A 22,425-nucleotide genomic window follows, 5' to 3' on the forward strand; every position below is an offset into this window, starting at 1 on the left:
CCGGAGGCTATAACCGGAGAACGGAGCGGCGCCCAGGTATAACAGTAAGTGCAGGGGGATCCCTGGGCGCCGCTCTACATGTCTGTATAGATAGTTTAGATGTTTTATTCTGGTGAAAGGTCCTCTTTAAAAGGGATCTGATCTCCTCCTTGAAGTCCCCCCACCAGTCAGCCATATTGTCATAAAAGTCTACCCTTTGTAGTTGATGCTGAAAAAGAAAGAGGACACAATCCTGGACATAAGGATCCTCCGAAAGACTGGAGTTAAGTCTCCTTAACCCCCTACCAATATCAGGTCGCTTTATGGATCCCAAGCAGAAAAACAAGGCCAGATGATCTGAATAAGGGACTACTCGCACGGTTCATCCCACTAACAGTTTCTGCAGGACTAACAAAAGCCAAATCTATCCTACTTCTTCTTTAGGCACAAGAGTAGGTGAAGTTTGGCTTCCTACCTCCCTGGGTGAAGACCTCACTGAGGCCTCCCTGCAAGATCATGTTATTTAAGACCTTGGAGTCCATGGTCATTGCTCGGCCAGAGGATCTGTCACCTGATGTTCTAGCGACATTAAAATCTCCAGCCATTACCATAGGAACTGAGGTAAAAAGATACTGCTTCACCTCACTGAATAACTGGATCCTTTCTGCCACTGACTGTGTAACATCCCAGAGTATGTCACTAAACTCTTTCTCCCCGCTACAACATGTCAGGTGCAGACATCCCAACCTGCACAAACTCATTTTAGGGAGGTGCACTTCTCATTTCAGGGAGGTTTTCTTTTTTTTTTCACGAACTTTTTATTACATTTTCCAAACATATGCAGTATCTGCACACTTTGCTCTATAGTGTGGAGGACTGGGCTCATTACAATGTGGAGGACTGGGTTTTACTAACCTGTCAATCATTGAATTAAGGTGCCCAAGCAGGGGAGGTCTGTGGATGCATGGTGCCCGGCCGCACGCATTGCTGTTCGTGCCCAGCGCCGCCTTCTACTCCTCAGTGCCGCCTCTCCCTCCCTCCCCCTCCTCCCGCTTTGAGATCCCGCGCGTGCGCACAGGCTCAGCCTGATGCGCCGTTGCGGACTGCTGGCATCGGCTTCTTCTTGCACTGTGCGCACGCGCCGAGAAGGGGACACTGCTACAGGTTGCCGGAAAGGTTTACTGCGAGTAAACTTAGAGATGGGAAGTTCGGATCTTTCACATGAATCGGTTCATTCGCTGAGATGACAAGAAGCAAGTGAACCAAAGCTTAGGTTGCGCAATGCGCATGCGCGGATGCTTCGATTTGCTGACTCGCTGAGTCGGCTCTTGGTCTGAGTCAGGAAGTTTATTCTTTAAATCCCTGTGTGTAATTATCTACCCCACTGTAGGAAAAAAACAAGCATCCAGGGGGTGTGAATTTAACACTGGGGTAAATAATATAATTAAAATGGAGGGTTAAATGTGTAAATGTATTAAAAAAAATACATCTCTCTCAATAGTTATATAGCTACTGAATGAGACAGAAGAAGGGATGCCTTTGACATATATATCTCCTTGAGAAGCCAATTTGACCCTAAAGGGTTAATTCAACCTGTAATCTAAACTCTGTGTCATCTATCACTTCTCTTATCTCTCTGCTCTGCTATCAGTAAACCTTTCAGGATATATCGTTTCACATGCGGGCGTCAGGGAGCCGCTATCTAATAGCGGGAGACTCCCTGAACGTCCGGGAGACTTGAGATCCCTGCAGGTGCATATGTATTGTCATCTTGTGTAGTCTAACATTGCATTTTCCATTATATGTATTTTCTATGCCTGTTTCATATATTATGCTGTAATTTGTACACCAGCAGGTGGCAGCAATGTGTTTAGTTCAGTTTAGCATAGCTAGACTGGAATAGTTCATTCCAGTGTTTAGCTCCCCCTCTTCTAGGAGAAGAAGTGGGCTGGTCCCACGCCCTGCAGCAAGAGAGTGAAGAAACCAGTTAGATCCAGTGTGTACCAGCCACCCCGGCTAGGGGAAGGCTGTGTTAGCTGGAGCTCCCAGACACAGGGATCCCAACCTAGGATCCAGACCTCGGCTGAGGCCCAGGATCCCTCTTCCCAGCCTGAATCATCTACCTCAGTGCTGGTTGACAAGCAAGCAGCCACCTCCGGATCTACAGATCTCCAGGAAGCCATTCCCTGCGAGCAGAACTGTGAGTGTTTAATCCAAAGACCAGGAGAAGCCAAATTCCTCCTCAGATAGTCAGTCCCACATCAAGCAGAAGACAGACAGAGCAGAAGATAAATACCTGCCAGATTCTCCAGGCATATAGTATAGGAGCAGAAGAGGCATTAACCCCTGCCATACATTGCCAATACCTGCTGGGTACAAAACAAGAAAATTGTGTATATACGGTACACGTCCCTATGATATAACACCAAAATATTGAGAAAAAGGACGCTAAAATGGAGCAAAATAATAAATGTTTTATTAGTGCTTATATAGGAAGGGGGTGGAACCTATAGAAATCAACTAAGACTGAACCCGTCTACCCTAATATATCTGGCCTCTACTAAAATTGGGTATAACTCCCTAGCAATTAGGAGGACTTTATTGATTATAATGAGGGGATAGACGGACTGATAATCTAAAATCCGCAGCACTAATACTCGGATATGGTGCTCCGAGAGGCAAGGTGCTGCCTGTACAATTGTGATGTGCTAACGGAGAAAGATACTGTGCGCTATAGCCCCTGGGGAGACTTATAGTATTTTAAGGAATCCCCAACCCACTAACAGGGGCTAACACACACTGCAAACACAAACTGACCAGTGACATGCGTGTCACTGAGCAGCGGCAGTGAGTACTGAGAGCGGCTGTGCACTATGCCGACTCAGAGACTCAAACCACCACATAGGTGAGTTAACCACATAGACGATTGCTGATGCTGGCAGAGACAGACCAACAAACAACAAGTCTAAACACACTGAGCTACGGCTCTACGCGTTTCTGTGCAGTTGGTAAATGCACGTCATCAGGAGCCAGGTAGCCACTACACCTACACTGCCTAACGCCGATAACACAGGTTTAAGATCGGCTTGCTAAGCCATGTAATCAACAAGGAACACCGAAGCCTAGTGTGAGAGACGGTGTACTGTTCGTTGCAAACATAGTCTCGGCTCTGTAATGGCCGCGAGCGGCCAGGCAGACGCCGTGATTTAAAGGGGAAACACCCCGCCCCCTAGAACACACCTCCTGCCGGCAGCCAATCCACCAGTTGATACAACCATACTGGGCTGGTCCGCTGACGGCAGTGGAGGAATATGGATGTGTTCAGGGGGTCAGCTCATCAGCACTGTGGCATATCAAAGTATATGGGAAATATCAGCGGCTTTATTAAATGACAGGCAGCAATATTTTAAAAGCAACATCGGAGAACCTGAAGGTAGGCAATTAGTATCGAGCCTATGATGTCATAAAGTTACAAGAAATAGCACTACTAGAATGTATGATAGATAACAAGTGTGTATATAATAAATATCGAAAGTATGTGGATGAGTGAATACAACACTCAAATCATTCACAGAAGAACAATAACCACATAACAATCAAATACATATCATCTAGTAAAGGACAAAATATGAAGAGAAGGGAGGTACTATGATACCATTAAATAAACGGAACATAGGAAATGGCGTCATTTAGACCATTAGGCTTGATGGTACCTAGCCTAAAAATCCATTGCGCCTCCTTTTGTAGGAGAATGCGATCCAAATCACCACCACGCGGTGTCCTCTTCACAGTGTCAATGCCCTGAAATTTAATGACGGACGCATTGCCACTGTGGCATTCAACCACATGGCGGGCGATTGGTGTGTCCTGACATTTATTAATGTCAGATACGTGTTCACCTATACACCGTCTTAGCTCGCGTATCGTTTTACCGACATATTTCAGGCCATTTGTGAACTGCAAAACTACTGGCGTGGTCTATTTAATGACATGTAAATGCAGCCTGAAATATGTCGGTAAAACGATACGCGAGCTAAGACGGCGTATAGGTGAACACGTATATGACATTAATAAATGTCAGGACACACCAATCGCCCGCCATGTGGTTGAATGCCACAGTGGCAATGCGTCCGTCATTAAATTTCAGGGCATTGACACTGTGAAGAGGACACCGCGTGGTGGTGATTTGGATCGCATTCTCCTACAAAAGGAGGCGCAATGGATTTTTAGGCTAGGTACCATCAAGCCTAATGGTCTAAATGACGCCATTTCCTTAAAATACTATAAGTCTCCCCAGGGGCTATAGCGCACAGTATCTTTCTCCGTTAGCACATCACAATTGTACAGGCAGCACCTTGCCTCTCGGAGCACCATATCCGAGTATTAGTGCTGCGGATTTTAGATTATCAGTCCGTCTATCCCCTCATTATAATCAATAAAGTCCTCCTAATTGCTAGGGAGTTATACCCAATTTTAGTAGAGGCCAGATATATTAGGGTAGACGGGTTCAGTCTTAGTTGATTTCTATAGGTTCCACCCCCTTCCTATATAAGCACTAATAAAACATTTATTATTTTGCTCCATTTTAACAATACCTGCTGGGACCTAAAGACCTGTGCTGTACTAATATGGATTTATGCTGCACCCGTTCAGTAAAAACAAGTTGGATCATATTACCTGTTTGGATCTCATTCATTCCTCAATTACTCCTATTAACCACACTCATTTTATTGCAAGTGAGCCAGGATCAAGGAGTCCAGCCGTACCAAGGTAGGAGACACAGTTGACACTACACAGAGACATTATTCCCCTCTGGCATTCCTGGTACGTGAGTTGCAACATCTTAAAGGGCCCTGTTACAGTACCTGCGCAAGCTGCAATTGGCGTCACGAACTAAAAACTATTAATATTGCGCCAGTGTGCATCTGTCCCAATCCGGCTTACTGCAACTGTGGCCCATAGATATTAATGAGTCAGAGCCTCCTACCATGAAGAGTGACTTCTAGAACCAGATGTCTTCCCAAAGCTACCTCTATTAACCGATGTACTGTCACAAAAGCAGTGAAGTCCCCATCATCATAGGTCAGAGTCTGAGTTGTTCTGTCTGCCACTTGTTTCCATGTCTGACTCTACCTGATCTTCTATGGCAATGGGTGTCCTTTTTGTTGGGGGTCTCCTGTGTCGCCTTCACATTCCTTGTCTATCCTTTGTAGCTCTCGCTCATAATCACCACCTGACTCTGTCAGAACTTCATACCTATTAGATATCACCATTACACCTGCACCTGTATTTACTTTTTTATTGGACCTTTGGACCATGTTGTAATCTACCTCAGGCTTACGGGAAGACGTGTCTTTTTTAAAAATCTCTGTTTGTCCTGCTTGCTCCTGCTTTCCTAAGGTACAGAGATGGTGATACAAATGAGGCTCCATCTGACTGTTGTTGGACCTGAGGGACAGTCTCCATGTCACCCTGCACACTCTCTGAGCCCTGATGTTCTGGCTCTACACTATCCGACCTCTGCTGGACTTCTTGCCTGGTCAGTACTGTCTCTGACAACAAGGCCTCTTCCACCAGTTCCTCATCAGGGAGCTCTTTACAGATGTTGTGCCATGTATCTGGGCAATCTCTGTGAGGGTGGCCCATATTTCCACACTGCTTGCACTTGCTTGGCCGACCTCAACACATAGATTGCACTTTACCACAGTGCAGGCACTGGCCAGATAACCGGTCTTGCCACATCTGAAGCACTTCCTGGGCTGACTAGGGTAGAAGCAGACGCCTTTCTCTCTCTCAATGTCAAAGGAATTGGGTAGATGCCATGTGATATTATTGTGTTGGCACAGTTTGACCAGGACTTTTACCTTTCCCTGTTACCAGGTGTATCCAGCAGCTAGATTAGAATCTATGGGCAGAATCTGGTACAAACACAGTCAGGGAACAGTCATATAGCGTAGCTGTGCCGCTGCTGGGATCGGACAGCACAAGTTGCAGCATTGTTATATAATCTAGTGCAAACGGCTTATTCATTTCTTATTGTAATTGGCGTTACTGTAACCTGCAAAACCGTGTAACTATCAACAATGAGCACGCAATAAAACATGTGGTTCTAACTAGATACTTAACGGAGGTATTGGTTATTCACCGATCGCCCCCTCCTATACTTACCGACTCCATTTTGTTTCAACCCCCTACCCTGCCAATACCTACCCAACCCAGCGTTCCTTACCCCTTCAAACCCCCATAATAAACTCGAACACCAGGCTGGAATAAATTGGCCACAGCAGCCGTTTATTAACATAAATTATATAAATAACCGTAAACATAACCTCACAACAAATTACCATTCCTAACGGGGGAGGTCCTTGAAGCTCCAAAACAGATTTGCGCAACCGGGGTGAGCCATCTTGCCTCCAGCCGTTGCCTGCCAGCTCGGAAGCACCACTGAATGGCTCTTTAATCCGCCACAACAGCTCGCCCATCATGGGAGACCAGCCCCAACCGTTGAGCCCTCCCAATGTCCTCTCCTGCGAATGTAACCAACTTCAAGGACCCCCCACCGCCACAGCCGCCGTGACAGGTACTAACCCTTCCCTGCAATAATCCCCCACCACCCCTTGAAAAAACCCACCCCTTACAACAACCCTTGAACTCCCAACTAACCGGGAGGACAAACCCCAAAATTCGGGAGGGTAGGTGGGAACTTTCTCCTCCACCTAAAATGGCTGCCTTCTTCACCCCTACATCACCTTTTAACTCCTCAGCTTCTCCTCTCTACAGGGTGGGCCATTTATATGGATACACCTTAATAAAATGGGAATGGTTGGTGATATTAACTTCCTGTTTGTGGCACATTAGTATATGTGAGGGGGGAAACTTTTCAAGATGGGTGGTGACCATGGCGGCCATTTTGAAGTCATCCATTTTGAATCCAACTTTTGTTTTTTTCAATAGGAAGAGGGTCATGTGACACATCAAACTTATTGGGAATTTCACAAGAAAAACAATGGTGTGCTTGGTTTTAACGTAACTTTATTCTTTCATGAGTTATTTACAAGTTTCTGACCACTTATAAAATGTGTTCAATGTGCTGCCCATTGTGTTGGATTGTCAATGCAACCCTCTTCTCCCACTCTTCACACACTGATAGCAACACCGCAGGAGAAATGCTAGCACAGGCTTCCAGTGTCCGTAGTTTCAGGTGCTGCACATCTCGTATCTTCACAGCATAGACAATTGCCTTCAGATGACCCCAAAGATAAAAGTCTAAGGGGGTCAGATCGGGAGACCTTGGTGGCCATTCAACTGGCCCACGACGACCAATCCACTTTCCAGGAAACTGTTCATCTAGGAATGCTCGGACCTGACACCCATAATGTGGTGGTGCACCATCTTGCTGGAAAAACTCAGGGAACGTGCCAGCTTCAGTGCATAAAGAGGGAAACACATCATCATGTAGCAATTTCGCATATCCAGTGGCCTTGAGGTTTCCATTGATGAAGAATGGCCCCACTATCTTTGTACCCCATATACCACACCATACCATCAATTTTTTTGTTCCAACAGTCTTGGAGGGATCTATCCAATGTGTCAGACCAATAGCGGTGGTTTTGTTTGTTAACTTCACCATTCACATAAAAGTTTGCCTCATCACTGAACAAAATCTTCTGAGTAAACTGAGGGTCCTGTTCCAATATTTTTTTGCCCATTCTGCAAATTCAGTGCGCCGATCTGGGTCATCCTCATTGAGATGCTGCAGTAGCTGGAGTTTGTAAGGGTGCCATTTGTGAGTAGCTAATATCCGCCGAAGGGATGTCCGACTAATGCCACTCTCCAGTGACATGCGGCGAGTGCTACGCTGTGGGCTCTTGCTGAATGAAGCTAGGACAGCCACTGATGATTCTTCATTAGAGACAGATTTCATGCGTCCACATTTTGGCAAATCCAACACTGAACCAGTTTCACGAAACTTAGCAAGCAGTTTGCTAACTGTAGCATGGGAGATGGGTGGTCTCGTAGGGTGTCTTGCATTGAAATCTGCTGCAATGACCCGGTTACTGCGTTCACCAGACATCAACACAATTTCTATCGCCTCCTCACGTGTTAACGTCGGTGACATGTCAATGGCTGTAAACAAAGAGAAACTTGTAAATAACTCATTAAAGAATAAAGTTACGTTAAAACTAAGCACACCATTGTTTTTCGTGTGAAATTCCCAATAAGTTTGATGTGTCACATGACCCTCTTCCTATTGAAAAAACTAAAGTTGGATTCAAAATGTTGGACTTCAAAATGGCCGCCATGGTCACCACCCATCTTGAAAAGTTTCCCCCCTCACATATACTAATGTGCCACAAACAGGAAGTTAATATCACCAACCATTCCCGTTTTATTAAGGTGTATCAATATAAATGGCCCACCCTGTATTTAACTTGCCCAATCCCTACTCCCTGAAGCTAAGCTGCCCGTCCTACTTGGCCCCTCTCTCCAATCCCTATTCCCCGGGGGCTCCCTAAACCAAACCCCCCGTCATGGAGGCCTACCCTAAGTGCTCTGCCCCCCAGTTTGGCCATTACTTGACGGGGGTATTGGTTATTCACACTTACCGACTCCATTTTGTTTCTAACCCCCTACCCTGCCAATACCTACCCAACTCAGCGTTCCATACCCCTTCAAATAAAACTCGGACACCAGGCTGGAATAAATTGGCCACAGCAGCCTTTTATTAACATAAATTATATAAATAACCGTAAACATAACAAATTACCTTTCCTAAAGGGGGAGGTCCTTGAAGCCCCAAAACAAATTTGCCCCACCGGGGTGAGCCATCTTGCCTCCAGCCGTTGCCTGCCAGCTCGGAAGCACCACTGAATGGCTCTTTAATCCGCCACAACAGCTCGCCCATCATGGGAGTCCAGCCCCAACCATGGAGCCCTCCCAATGTCCTCTCCTGCGAATGTAACCAACTTCAAGGACCCCCCACTGCCACTAACGCACAGATTTGACCCCTTAACTCTGTGTGTCCCTCCACGACCACACGGCCGTCTCAATCTTGTCCTGCAACGCCAAACATCACATGTCTAGCCCAACTGCATTCAGATGCACCCCATATAACCTCCAAAAACCTCCCACCCCCTTTTTAAGTTCCACATGCCTAACTACAACAGCAACATTCCTGGCCATAAAACGCCCTATAGACCTATTAACCTTAATTCTGGCCCTATTTACCGCCTCCACAGACCTAGCATCCCTCCAAACCTTACTCGGGACTATGTCCGACCAGACTGTCACCAACCCAGGAAACAATGACCACAACCGTAACATGTCAAATTTAATGTCCCTCACAAGTTCCCTAAAGGGACGTGCTGCCAAATCATTCCCGCCCGCGTGAATTACCAACATGTCGGGAGCCCTATCCAACCGAACAAAGCGGTGAACCTCTGGCAGCACACCACTCCAGACCATGCCCCTACGACCCAACCATCTTACCAAAACAGCCACACAATCCAAATCTAGCTGCTGACCGTCTGGCCGAACCGCTGCCTGGACTGCCCTCCAAAAGACATATGAATGTTAATGTTCCAATATCCATACCAGAGCGGGCCCTGCACCTGTAACGAGAGAATTAAAGCAAAGAACAATACTGCCAACAACGCCTACACAAACCCCTAACAAAAAACCCCACCCTGTAATACCTAAACTATAAGCGATTTAAACGAATGTACGACCTAAAACGCACGGATTCCCAACGCCCAATCCGCTTTATGACCTCATCCCCCAGACCCCACCTAGCCGCCTCAGTCGCCACCCCAATTCAAAACGATTGGCTTGAATACCCCTCTCAACCCAACCCCAACCGATCTAAACACTTTGCGAAAACAGCTGAAAATTGAAAATGCAACAAAAATTAGCCATCAGCGTGCATCAACAATGATAATGACCCAACAGTTGCCCCTGCCCCATAATCCCGCATACAACGGATCGGACACATCGCACAATCCGGAATGCTAACTAAAAACACCTTCCGCCCCTTGCCCTCCACGTCTGTCTTTGAACGACGTATTGAGAAAACCAATCTGTCCTGAAACAAATTCATGTCATCCCTCAATAGTACTCCCACCCGGCTAATAGTCGGACAAACCAACTCCCCCAAACGCAGGGCTCCAAAAACGCCAAGGAAAAAGCTAACTTAAACAACTGCACCTCCCGCGCCGAACTACAAACACCCTCCAATTGCTCACCCAACTATAAAAGCAAATCAAAGGACACCGGTCTCCTATTACATTATATTAGGCCCTGATTATTGGAATTTGCAATACAGACACAGTTTTCGGATGCAGGACAGTATATGTCACAGAACACCACAGAACCCGTCCTTAACCTCTGCCAACCCTTCAACGCCTGAACCACCAGAAACTATTTAGTAAAGTCCTTCATGTTCCTCAGTTTAAACCAGAACGCCAACCCCGATATAAAACTATTGGAATTTGCAATACAGACACAGTTTTCGGATGCAGGACGGTATATGTCACAGAACACGACAGAACCCGTCCTTAACCTCCGCCAACCCTTCAACGCCTGAACCACCAGAAACTATTTAGTAAAGTCCTTCATGTTCCTCACTTTAAACCAGAACGCCAACCCCGATATAAAACTATTGATCTTGCTCACCGACCAACCCTCATCCCTACAATGCCCAACCAACATCAATAACGGAAGCTCTAAATCCCCGCTCCCCGCATCCAACCTCCTACACCACTCTTCCCAATGTTGCCACACCTTTACATATGTAGCCCACGTACCGGGCGCCAACGAAGCCTGAATGAGCCCAGCTACAGTCCCTCCAGAAGATCCCGCAGACAGCTCGGGGATTGCATCCCAAACTCTTCTGCCTCTGGGGCCAGCTGCCAGAAACGCTCCAACTGTGAACGAGAAAGGGCGTCAGCAATACCGTTCTCACCCCCGGGGACATGCACCGCCACCACCCATGCATTAAGCGACAGATAGTCCAATACCAGCCGCTGTAGCAGCCGTACCACTAACGGCGACGACGCCGTCAACCCGTTTATTGCCTGAACCACCCCCAAGTTATCACAATGGAAGCAAACCTTCCTATTCGGAAAACTCTCCCCCCATAACATGACCACCACCACAATTGGAAAGAGTTCTAGCAAGGCCAAGTTCTTCACCCAGCCCTGTTCCACCCACGTAACTGGCCAACTCTCAGCGCACCACTGACCCCCACAAAAAAAATAAAAAACACAGCTCCCCGCTGCTTCCGTAAACAGTTTGAAGTCAAACGCGTCCACCACTTCGCCCATAAACAGCTAGAGACCATTATACCTCTCCAAAAAGGAGCTCCAAACCTGCAAGTCCGCTCGCAACTCCTTTCCCAAACGTATATAATGGCATGGCGCAACCACGCCCGCCGTCGCCCCCTCTAGACATCTACTAAAAACCCTCCCCATAGGCATGATCCAGCACGCAAAATTAAGATTACCAAGCAGTGACTGAAGGTCGCGCAATTGTATCTTCTTTAAACGCTGAGCCCTTGCTACCTCACTTCTCAAGTCATCCCACTTATCCGCGGGTAATCTACACTCCATCTTAATCGTGTCAAGCACTATCCCCAGAAAACTTAATTCCGTTACCGGACCCATCGTCTTTTCCAACGCCAAAGGGACCCCAAACGAATTAAACAGCCGACACAACGTGAGCAACAACAAGGCACAAACCCGCGATCCCGGGGGGGGGGGGTCAATATACAAAAAAATCCTCCAAGTAGTGAATGATAGATTCACAACCTGACGCGTCCACCACGGCCCATTCTAAAAAAAGAACTGAACATTTCAAAATACGCGCACGACAGGGAACAACCCATCTGCAGACAACGATCATCGAAAAAAAAAACCATCCCAAAAACATCCCAACAAATGCAGGCAATCCGGGTGCACTGGCAATAACCTAAACGCTGCCTCAATATCTGTCTTCGCCAACAACACTCCTTCCCCAAACCGTTTTACCCAAGCCACTGCCGCGTCAAATGAGGTATAAACCACTGAACACAATGCAGGGTCAATACCGTAATTGGCCGACGATCCCTTCAGAAATGATAAGTGATGAATAAGACAAAACTTATTCGCCTCCTTCTTTGGAACTACCCCCAACGGCGACACCCACAAATTCAAAAATGGCGGCTCCACAAACGGGCTCGCCATCCTCCCCAGCTTAACCTCCTTGTTTAGTTTATCAGCCACCACCCTCAGATGCTCCCTCGCCGACCGCAAATTCCTCTTCAACAACACCGCCTCCCACTGCACGAACGGAATCCTGAAACCCACCAAAAACCCTTCCCATAACAACGCCACCATCCCCTCATCCGGGTATCTAGCGAGGTACGGCTCCATCTCTACCAGCCTCGGCGTCTCCCCCTTTGGAATTTGAATTACCTCCTTTTTGCCTGCTACCCCTAAAGCACCTCACCGCTCATGAGTCCCCCCGGCATACGGAGCACTCATGCTTGAATTTACATTTTTCCCCGAATCTACAGCTTCGTGGACGCCGTTGCGATGTTTGATGTACCCCCACTTTCCGACTCCCCTCGAAAGGACTGCCCCGATCTAACAAGTGCCGTCACCTTCAACCACAAAGCTATATCTTTGTGGTCCCACCTTATGTCCGGACGCACCGCCTTTGTCGTAACGCAGCCAAGCAATCCCTCCATACACCCGATACGCCTCGCTGATTGAATCCAGATAACAAAATAGCGCCGAACAACAGTCCGGCGTCTTCTCCCCAATCACAGTGGCCAATATTGCAAACGCCTGTAACCAATTGGGGAACGTCCGCGGTATTAACCGAAATCTACGCTTCTCTTCATCCTCCTTTTTACCCTCGTCCTTCCTTGCCCTGTCCAGGTTAAATCTATCCAGTGGAAGCAGAGAAAAAATCTCCATGTACTCCCCCTTCCAGATGCGCTCCTTCACCTCTGGTTTTAAATGAGCCCCCAAAGGGCCTTCAAAACATACATAAACCTCCCCTCTGGCCTTATCATCTAACCGCACGTTTTCTTCCTCCCCACCCGCCTGTGTTTGCACCGACGCTACACTACCTGTTAACTCCCGCCGGCCCTCAACCACAGACCTAGACCACACCCCACGCCGGCAACAGGGAAGCTCCCCCATACCCCACCTGGCCACCAGGCCTGCTAGCCCCCCTAGAAGCTGACCTAAACCCCTACCTAAATCCATCTAAGGCCCCCCGCCCCACCCGTTGCCCACACCCTGCCCTAACTGCGCTAACGGTTCCCACGACATCTCACCTGGCTGCCTGGGTGCTGTGTTCCCATCAGCCGCCAATCCTGAGTCCAGATGACCGCTCCACTGCGACGACCCTCTGGATCCTGTAGAAATTGATTCTTAGATCTGCCCCCCGGCAACGCTCTGTCCAGGGGCGATGGACCTGGTCTCCTCCATGCATGGCTCCCGTGAGGCGGAGCTTCTGCCATAACCCGGTGAAGGGGGCCTGCTGAACGAAACCTCCGGACTTCCAGCAGCCCCGTGGAGGGAGATATCCTGCACCCGCTGGGGAGCACCCACCTCGCCTGGAGTTAAGGAGGTGCTCGCCGTGCCTGGTCCTGAACCCACGGCGCTCCTCGTTGAAGGACAAGGTGACCCGGCTACCTTGAGGGCTCCGCCTACTCCCCGGATTCCTCCCACGTCGGAACCTGCGTGAGGCCCCCGAAGTGGAGGGTCCTCAGAAGGGCTCCGAATCCAGCACTGAGCCCGGGGGGGACGGGACTGGGGACGCCAGATTACTGGTGGCTGAGGCAGAACGGGAACCTCGGCCGCCCCCTCAGCAGCAGCAGCTGCACCTGGCCCTGTACCCACTCGGAGCCACGAACCTCCGCTGCCACCCGCAACTCCCGGGTGGCCTCCTCAAGCTGCTCCATCAAGGTAAGCAACGGTCACTAACGATGTGCCGCAACTTTCTCCTCCACCTAAAATGGCTGCCTTCTTCACCCCTACATCGCCTTTTAACCCCTCAGCTCCTCCTCTCTATTTGATTTGCCCAATCCCTGCTCCCTGAAGCTAAACTGCCCGTCCTACATGGCCCCTCTCTCCAATCCCTATTCCCCGGGGGCTCCCTAAACCAAACCCTCCATCATGAAGGCCTACCCTAAGTGCTCTGTCCCCCAGTCCGGCCATTACTATAATGCTGCTGCGTCTTGCGGTGCTGTCTTCGGCATCAAGACAGGTCATTAAAGAATTTTCCGGTCTACATAAGTGCCCCACAATCCTACAGGCGCGATAGAATATGCTGCGATTTTCACGTAATGCACAAGTGATGCGTGAAAAACAACGCTCATGTACACAGACCCATTTAAATTAATGGGTCAGGATTCAGTGTGGGTGCTATGCGTTCATATCACGCATTGCACCCGCGCGGAAAACTCGCTCATGTGAAAGGGTCCTTATGGGGGATCTGTGGATGACACACTGTTATGGGGGAACTGTGGCTCCTCCTACAGAGGAGTAGTAAGTCTATCTTGGCCCCTCTTAGTGTACTGAACTACATCCACGGTAACCATGACAACAGCACTGTCGTTGTTGCGAAACGGTTAGGGTACTTTCACACTTGCGTTGTGAGGATCCGGCAGGCAGTTCCGTTGCCGGAACTGCCTGCCGAATCCGGAAATCCGTATGCAAACGGATATCATTTGTAGACGGATTTGCTTGACAAATGCATTAAAATTCCGGATCCGTCTCTCCGGTGTAATCCAGAAAACGGATCCGGTGCTAATACCATTCAATGGAAATGAATGCAGGATCCAGCAATTCGGCAAGTGTTACGGAATTTTGGCCGTAGAAAATACTGCAGCATGCTGCAGTATTTTCTCCGGCCAAATACCGTAAGAGGGACTGAAGACATCCTGATGCATACTAAACAGATTGCTCTCCATTCAGAATGCATTAGGATAAGGCCTCATGCACACAACCGTATTTTGTTTCTGTGTCCGATCCGTTTTTTTTGCGGATAGGATGTGGACCCATTCATTTCAATGGGTCCGCAAAAAACGTGTGCTGTCCGCATCAGTATGTCCGTTCCGTTGCTCCGCAAAAAAAATAGTGCATGTCCTATTTTTTTCTAGTTTACAATGGATCCGCAAAAAAAATGGATCTGCAAAAAAACGGATGCCATACGGAACGTCATCCGTTTTTTTTGCAGATCCGCAATTTGCGGACCGCAAAACACATACGGTCGTGTGCATGTAGCCTAAAACTGAAGCGTTTTTTTCCAGTATTGAGCCCCTAGGACGGAACTCAAAGAATAACGCTAGTGTGAAGGTACCCTTAGGCCCCTTTCACACCAGCAATGTTTCCACGCGGGTGCAATGCGTGATGCGAACGCATTGCGCCCGCACTGAATCCGGACCTATTCATTTCAATGGGGCTGTGTATATGGCCTCATGCACACGACCGTTGTTGTGTTCCGTGTCCGTTGTTCCGTTTTCCGTGATTTTCTGCGGACCCATTGACTTTCAATGGGTCCGTTGAAAACTCGGATAATGAACCGTTTGTCATCCGCGTTCGTGATCCGTGGTTCCAGTCCATCAAAAAAATATGACCTGCCCTATTTTTTTCAAGGACAACGGTCGTGGACCCATTCAAGTCAATGGGTCCGTGAAAATACATGGAGGCACACAAGATTGTCATCCGCGTCCGTGCGTCCGCGTCTGTTTTTTTCCTATCATTTGCATGGCAAACTTGACTTTCCTTCATGTCTGGTGAACCTCCAAAAATCAAGGAACAAGAGAACCCCGTTTTGCGGACCGCAAAAAAATACTGTCGTGTGCATGAGGCCTATGAGTGTTGTTTTTCACGCATCACTTGTGCGTTGCGTGAAAATCGCAGCATGTTCTATATTCTGCAATTTTCACACAATGCTGGCCCCATAGAAGTGAATGGAGCTGCGTGAAAATCACATCGCATCCGCAAGCAAGTGCATATGCGATGCGTTTTTCAAGCATGGTTGCTAAGAGATGTTTGTATACATTCAGTTTTTTACTACGTGTGTAACGCATTAAGGGCTTGTTCATACGACCGCTGCCCCTCCGTTGCTTTATTGCGGCCCGCATATGGCGGGTACGCAATACACGGGGCACCGGCCATGTGCATTCCGCATCACGGATGCGGACCCATTCACTTGAACGGGTCCGCAAATCCGGAGATGCGGTGCAGAACGGAACCCTACGGAGTGCTTCCTGGGGTTCCGTTCTGTGCCTCCGCACCGCAAAAAGATAGAACTTGCTCTATCTTTTTGCGGAACGGACGGATCGCGGACCCCATTCAAGTGATGCGACTGCGACAGTCGCAAAAAATCCATTCGAAATAGATTTTTCTGCGACTGTCGCGTCGCAGCGCGACACCATAGACAATCATTATAAAAATTGTCTCGTGACATTGGTGCAACATCAGTGTCGGAGTTTAGTTGTGCCCTATGTGCCGCGCGACACATGTCGTCGTGTAGACCTAGCCTAACCCGGACACGTTCGTCTGCAAGGGGCCTTAGGCTAGGTCTACACGACATTTTGTCGCGCGACAATTTTTATAATGGTAGTCTATGGTGTCGCACTGCGACATGCTGCGGCACAGTCGCAAAAAAAACATTTAAGATGTATTTTTCTGTGACTGTCGCGTCATAGACTACCATTATAAAAATTGCAGTGTAGTTGTAAACTATGTGTCCTCCTGTAGACCTGGCCCCTCTCAGTGTACTGCACTACATCCACGGTAACCATGACAACAGCGCGGGAAACGCTTAGCCCGCTCCAAGTCTGAGGGAGAACTTCTCACCAATCAGCCGCGTCCTCGGGCGGTGGGCGGGGCTTGTGGTCTCTAGGACGGGGCAGCGCCTGAGCGGGAGCGCGCAAGTATAAATGATGGGGGGCGCGCAGGGCAACAGGTGACTGGTTGGGTGACGGGCGGCAGCTGGGCAGGTAAGTGTCACCGCGTCCTCCGGGAGTAACTACCGTGTGTTCTAGGAGGGTGTATGGAGAATGGGGTTCATTCTGCGGGTCACTACACGCTGCAGTGTAATAAGCTTATAATGTAGAGTTATATGCTAACCGTTAGCGATGTAGCAGAGCTGACTGTGTTGGGGAACTCTCAGGAGACGTATGACATTTTAGCTAAGTTTGCTTACAAAATCTATAGTCTCTATGGTATATTATTTGGGGTCCCACCTCTCCCCACCCGCTGTCATCCTCCTTGTCATTAGATGACCCCCATTCCTCCTTGAGGTGGCACCCCAACACCGTGAAGAGAAAAAACACAAAGCCAGAATTTTTTTTTTAATAACTCATTCTTGGAGACGTAACGTTTTATATTTTGCATCGTCCTAGACGCCCGACGCCTTGTTGACGGTGGGACGAGCCACCCTTCAATGAACGGATACAGTTTTTTTTAAAAAAAGGAATTTTTTTTTTTTTTGTAGTAAAAAATAAAAAAACTCCCCAGTTCTGTCCTTTTTATTTTTAAGGGATCCGTGTAAATGACGTGCAAGCCTGGATGCGAGCTCGGTCGGGGCTGGTAATACCGGATCTACAGATTGTTCTCTGACTACTTTTATAAACAAAAATGTGCTCGTTTGTGTTTGAATGTTTATATATAAATATATATTGCACAACTTTATTTAAAATTTTTATTTTTCTCCCGGGGACCGGCGGTTTGTTGGCGTACTTACTCAGCATTACCTCTGTATCGTGATTTTGTCATCGCCCTGTTGCACCGGCTCAAGGGCTGGGGGTCTTCCTTAGGACCCCCGACTGCCCTGACAACGCCCTTCAATAGCGTCTCAGGTAGTCGGCAAGAACCTCCCCATTTCCAACCCCTTGGATGCCACAATGACAATTGACTGTGGCATCCAAGAGGTTAAACAGGGCGTGGTAGGCGGGTGTGAGCGGTGTATCGCAGCCTCTGACTATACCCGTACTCTGTTGGTTGTTAAGGGGTTAATTATGCCTTGAAATTCTGCAACTTCGCAATATGCCTTGATATATTTTAATTTTTTCTCCTCCTGTTCAAGAGCTCTGCTTGCTGTTAGCGAATGCTTGTTAACATCCGAAGGCTGAAAAGTTTTTGATACTTCTCAGAGCTGAGGGTTTGTTACAGACGTCCTTTGTGAATTAAATTCAGCAGCAGTACTTCTCCTGTCTGGATTTTTTGCTACAGTGTATCAGTGCAGGTAAGGGGTATCGGTCTGCAGTCTCTCTCTAAAGATTTAAAGGGGTTCTCCGGGTTTTTAATATTGATGACCTCTCCTCCGGTGTCAGACCCCCGCCGTCCGCTGTATGAAGGGAAGGCGCGCGCAGGGTGCATGTGCCGTCTCCCTTCTCTCGCTGCTGGTATAACTATGGTGAGCAGGAAGATGGCGCGCGGTCACCTTCCCTTCTCTGGTCCCAGCACGTTTTGTTGCAGTGATTGGCAGGAAATGAGTACTTCTGCTTTAAATGTGGAACTTGCAGGATAAACGTCTGATGGCTCTAACTGTGGCAGGGTTAGCTTCTGCACTGATCTGTAACTTCTGCTGTGTGGGGCCAGACTAGCTGAGGAGCAATGGCTTCTCCTAGGACTCTGGACTTAGTCAGGTCCATAAATATTGGGACATGGACACAATCCTAACATTTTTGGCTCTATACACCACCACAATGGATGTGGAATGAAACGAACAAGATGTGCTTTACCTGCAGACTGTCAGCTGTAATTTGAGAGTATTGACATCCAAATCAGGTGAACGGTGCAGGAATTACAGCAGTTTGCATGTGTGCCTCCCACTTGTTAAGGGACCAAAAGTAATGGGACAGAATAATAATCATAAATCAAACTTTCACTTTTTAATACTTGGTTGGAAATCCTTTGCAGTCAATTACAGCCTGAAGTCTGGAACGTATAGACATCACCTGACGCAGGGTTTCATCCCTGGTGATGCTCTGCCAGGCCTCTACTGCAACTGTCTTCAGTTCCTGCTTGTTCTTGGGGCATTTTCCCTTCAGTTTTGTCTTCAGCAAGTGAAATGCTCAATCGGATTCAGGTCCGGGGATTGACTTGGCCATTGCAGAACATTCCACTTCCCTTAAAAAACTCTTTGGTTGCTTTTGCAGTATGCTTTGGGTCATTGTCCATCTGCCCTGTGAGGCGCCGTCCAATGAGTTCTGAAGCATTTGGCTGAATATGAGCCGATAATATTGCCCGAAACACTTCCGAATTCATCCTGCTGCTTTTGTCAGCAGTCACATCATCAATAAATACAAGAGGACCAGTTCCATTGGCAGCCATACATGCCCACGCCATGACACTACCACCACCATGCTTCACTGATGAGGTGGTATGCTTAGGATCATGAGCAGTTCCTTTCCTTCCCCATACTCTTCTCTTCCCATCACTCTGGTACAAGTTGATCTTGGTCTCATCTGTCCATAGGATGTTGTTCCAGAACTGTGAAGGCTTTTTTAGATGTCGTTTGGCAAACTCTAGTCTGGTCTTCCTGTTTTTGAGGCTCACCAATGGTTTCCATCTTGTGGTGAACCCTCTGTATTCACTCTGGTGAAGTCTTCTCCTGATTGTTGACTTTGACACACATACACCTACCACCTGGAGAGTGTTCTTGATCTGGCCAACTGTTGTGAAGGGTGTTTTCTTCACCGGGGAAAGAATTCTTCGGTCATCCACCACAGATGTTTTCCGTGGTCTTCCCGGTCTTTTGGTGTTGCTGAGCTCACCGGTGCGTTCCTTCTTAAGAATATTCCAAACAGTTGTTTTGGCCGCGCCTAATGTTTTTGCTATCTCTCTGATGGGTTTGTTGTGTTTTTTCAGCCTAATGATGGCTTCTTCACTGATAGTGACAGCTCTTTGGATCTCATCTTGAGAGTTGACAGCAACAGATTCCAAATGCAGATAGCAGACTGGAAATGACCTCTGGACCTTTTATCTGCTCATTGTAATTGGGATAATGAGGGAATAACACACACCTGGCCATGGGACAGCTGAGAAGCCGATTGTCCCATTACTTCTGGTTCCTTAACAAGTGGGAGGCACATATGCAAACTGTTGTAATTCCTGCACCGTTCACCTGATTTGGATGAAAATACCCTCAAATTAAAGCTGACAGTCTGCAGGTAAATTTACTTTCATTTCATTTCAAATCCATTGTGGTGGTGTATAGGGCCAAAAATTTTAGAATTGTCGTCCCAATATTTATGGACCTGACTATCTCACAGATGGATTCTCAGGGGATGCTTTCTTCCTGGAACTCTGGAGTTTGCCTGTAGTTTCTGCTCTCTTCATCCAGCAGAGCTGAAGGTGCTCAGACTGGGTATATGGCCAGGTCTCTTGCGGAGCCGTGCCCCTACTTTCTTCCTTAAGGATGGAGTACTACTGAAAACCCTCCTTTCCCCAACAGGGGGTAAAGTATGTCTGGTTCTACCAGTTTTTTTCCCCTCCCTTGCTGCAGGAAGAGGGACTAGCCCAACTCTCTCCAGAAAAGAACAGGAATGTTTGACTCTGAAGTGCCATAACATTAAGACTATCTCTGACAATGATGCTGCCACCTGCTGGTAACCAGGATAATTACATGAACAGTTGCATTTAACATAGTTTTGTATACACATTTGTGGAGGAGGTAATGTAAATTATATCAGATGACAGTATAAAGGCTCCTAGGAGATAGTAGCGGGGTAGAGGCGTGTAGTAACACAATTCTGGGTTGTTACAATCAGAGCCCATACATTCTAAGGCTACATTCACACGACTATGTTTTATGCGGTCCGCAAATTGCAGATCCACAAAACACGGATAGCGGCCATGTGAATGTAGCTGACCCTATGACAGACATGCCTATGAAGAATAGAGCAGGTCATATCTTTTTTTGCGGGGCCGAGGATCAGATCTATGGATGCGGTCAGCACACAGTGTGCTGTCCACATCTTTTGCGGCCCCATTGAAATGAATGGGTCCGCACGCGTTCCGCAACCACACTGTGTGCTGTCCGCATCCATAGATCCGATCCGCGGCCCCGCAAAATTGTGGAACGGATGCGGACCCAAAAATAGTTGTGTGAATGCACCCCAATACTATATGGAGACTGATCTCCGTACAGTATTAATCCAAAGTTTTGAACGAAGCGACTTTGGATGAAGCATCAGACGGTCGCTTTGCTCAACTCTAAGGCCTCTTTCACACGGGCGTCACCGGCGATGCAGGTGCGTTCAGGGAAAATCGTGTGAGTAGGCACGCAATTTCAGTCAGTTTTGACTGCGATTGTGTTCAGTTTTTTTTTATGTGCGAGTGCAATGCGTTTTGCAAGCGCGTGAGAAAAAACTGAATGTGGTACACAAACCCTGACTTCTTCACTGAAGTTCGGATTTGGGTTAGGTGTTCTGTTCTCGATCAACCGCGCCTCAATCATCGCGCCCTTTATTGGCAGGACTAAATAAATTTTAGCATTGCCAAAGCAAGTGGGAAATTATTGGGTAGGGTTGGGGGATGGAGACACATCCAGCGTGTGAGTATAGGAGTCCAGTGTATATCGGGCTCCTCTCAGTCTATGGCAGGCAGTAATATATTGTGCTGCTGTGACCGCTGTGTTCTCCTCTTCCCCCAGCAGTATGGAGAGTCTCTCTTCATCCTCCATGGAGGTGAAGTCTGGGCAGAGATCAGACAGTCTCCTGAAGTGAGTCTCCCACACTGCTGAGTATTTGGGGCACCGCAGCAGGAAATGAGCCTCATCCTCCCCGGCCTCCTGGTCGCACTGCTGGCACAGTCTGCTCTCCCTGGGCATGTACCTCTGTCGGTGACGCCCGGATTCAATGAGCAGGCTGTGGGCGCTCAGTCTGTACCGGCTCAGGATCTGTCGGCCTCTTGGATTGGGGAGTTTCTCCAGATGTGGGGCCAGTTTGTACTCCCTCTGCAGGCTCTGGTATACTGTCAGCTTCTGGGATGTTCGTATGTCGTTCCTCAGCAAAGTAGAGTGGGAATCTGCCCCGTTCTGCTCGACAGGCGCTGTTTGAGGTGCTCCTGTGGACCTGGAGAAAGTGTTTGCAGAGTTCTAGGTGGAATAGTTCCTTTGGCCCAGAGTCCCACTTTGCCCGGTCTGGGTATATGTCTGGGCCCCAGACTTCGCTGCCAAACAGGAGGATCGGGGCGATGATGGTGTCAAGGATTTTAAGCCAGGCAGTCACTGGTGCCTTAAGATGATACAGACGCCTTCTGATGGCATAGAAGGTTTTGCTCGCCTTGTCTTTCAGTGTTTCCATGGCTTTCTTATAACTTGCTGATTTCTAGGCCCAGGTCGGTGTAGCGGTCGGTTTCTGAAAGTGGACAGTTTAGCAGGAAGGGAGGACGCCTGGCTGCTTTCCGGTTTCTTTTCGGGAACACCATGATGTTGGTT

At 48.1% G+C, this 22,425-nt stretch overlaps 1 protein-coding gene across 2 annotated transcripts in view; it reads left to right on the forward strand.

The window, feature by feature from the left end:
- Positions 1 to 22,425, forward strand: part of LOC120994388 (beta-1,4-galactosyltransferase 3-like) — a 462,074-nt gene that overhangs the window by 295,030 nt on the left and 144,619 nt on the right. The window contains exon 1 of one of the 2 annotated variants that reach the window (XM_040422908.1): positions 16,924 to 16,978. The exons of the other annotated variant lie outside the window; for it this stretch is intronic. The gene's annotated coding sequence lies outside the window, so the exon portion shown is untranslated. Of the gene's footprint in view, positions 1 to 16,923; positions 16,979 to 22,425 lie in introns of those variants that run through there. 2 annotated transcript variants of the gene reach the window in all.

Source organism: Bufo bufo, chromosome 3 (genome assembly GCF_905171765.1).
Source record: "Bufo bufo chromosome 3, aBufBuf1.1, whole genome shotgun sequence".
NCBI classification, from domain to species: domain Eukaryota; kingdom Metazoa; phylum Chordata; class Amphibia; order Anura; family Bufonidae; genus Bufo; species Bufo bufo.